The sequence below is a fragment of the Schistocerca gregaria genome, chromosome 2, assembly GCF_023897955.1.
Source record: "Schistocerca gregaria isolate iqSchGreg1 chromosome 2, iqSchGreg1.2, whole genome shotgun sequence".
Classification (NCBI taxonomy): domain Eukaryota; kingdom Metazoa; phylum Arthropoda; class Insecta; order Orthoptera; family Acrididae; genus Schistocerca; species Schistocerca gregaria.
The window spans coordinates 127,398,380-127,400,076 of NC_064921.1; the positions used below are offsets into that span (position 1 = coordinate 127,398,380).

Here is a 1,697-nt window from a genome sequence, read left to right on the forward strand (position 1 = left end):
GTTGGGTCTTTTGCTAACACAAAAATCTGATTTCCTGAAGCGCAGTTTTTGTTCCAGCTGGATAGAGGCATGCATCCGTGTAGTGATTTGCAAGTGAGGAGGTAGGGATTACGACACCGACCGCCAAAGTGAGCAGACAGAGATGGCGGCGCGGGCCGCTGAAAAGGCTGTTTCTACTATTTGGGTGCAGGCTGCCGTAGGTTGCCTTTGGGTAGACAGAGCGCCGGGCGCCTTAGCGAGGATTCGGTCCTGTTAGTGCACTTCGCAGAACATGGTATGATATTTAAACTGACTGGAGTCGTCGGCATCGGGAAGATGAGCGTGGCGCTTCATTCTGGAACCTCGTGACCGCTACGGTCGCATGTTCGAATCCTGCCTCGGGCATGGATGTGTGTGATGTCCTTAGGTTAGTTAGGTTTAAGTAGTTCTAAGTTCTAGGGGACTGATGACCTCAGAAGTTAAGTACCATAGTGCTCAGAGCCATTTGATCCATTTTTGAAAGTACTGCCATATTTAGGCTACATTACGTAAATAATTAAATGTGTCCTTTGAGACTCCCGTCTCGTTATTATCTCACGATAATGATCAAATATGATTGCCAGGCACAAATTTTAATTGATTTAGTCTGCTTCGATCATATTTGATCATTATCGTGAGATAATAACGAGACGGGAGTCTCAAAGGACACATTTAATTATAAGATCTGAGAAGATCACCATATGGTACAGCAGACGTCCCGCTACGTCCAATGCTGGGTACCTCGCCAATACCGGCGAGCCCTGGCAATAGTGACGGTATTAAGGGAAAATGAATTAAAGTTTGTGTTGGGGAGGGAACTCGACCTAGGTAGTACGTGCAGCTATGTCTGGCATAGTGACTCGGTGGTGTAGTGGTAGCATATCTGCCTAGTAAGCAAGAAGACCCGGGTTCGAGTCCCGGCCGCGGCACAAATTTTCATTGATTTAGTCTGCTTCGATCATATTTGATCATTACGTAAATAAATTCGACATTTGTCTCAGCGATGTTTATTTGTCTTGGAAGTTTTTTCTTCCATTTTTGAACGGGGCTTCTGGCTGTTAACAACAGTTAACTGTTACTTGTGATACTCGTTTAGAACTTAATTACCTATTAATTGACTTACTTGAGAACTTTTTTATTTTATTGCTGTGATACCTTTGATGTGGGTCATGGGATAGTGGCAGCAACCGTGTAGCTCCATTATGTTGAGTTGTTGCTTGGACTAACTTGTGTCGAATATGATTGCCATGGTATTGTATTTCAAACTAGTTAAGGATCAACGTGTGTAGAGACAGAGCTGTAAAGGTATGGCCGTAAATGTTGGAGAAAAATTGTTTCTTGAATCTATACTTTAACACTGTAATTAACTTTTTTAAAGGCTGAATAACAAGTACACTCAATTGTACTGACGTAGTAGGTCTGTAGAACAAAACCGGCGTTCTTGTTATTCAATCTTAAACATGGAATTCTTGTGCCAAGAAGTAATGAAAGAATCCACAAATAAAAGGAAATGTAATTAACCTTTGCCTAATGAGTTAAGCAACAATTGCTTGCAGGATTCTAATAGGTGCAGGGTATTTAGCAACTATTCTAAATTTTCATTATTTTAGGTGGGTTTATTAACAAGGGGAGGTTACGACGCTGGAATCATAGATTTACTTCAAACTTTGTACACCTTT

General features: G+C 41.7%; 1 non-coding gene across 1 annotated transcript; it reads left to right on the forward strand.

The window, feature by feature from the left end:
- The first annotated feature begins 875 nt into the window (after positions 1 to 875).
- Trnat-agu (transfer RNA threonine (anticodon AGU)) lies at positions 876 to 947 on the forward strand. Its single transcript has one exon. It is a non-coding gene; the product is annotated as a tRNA-Thr (tRNA).
- The last annotated feature ends 750 nt before the right edge of the window (positions 948 to 1,697 follow it).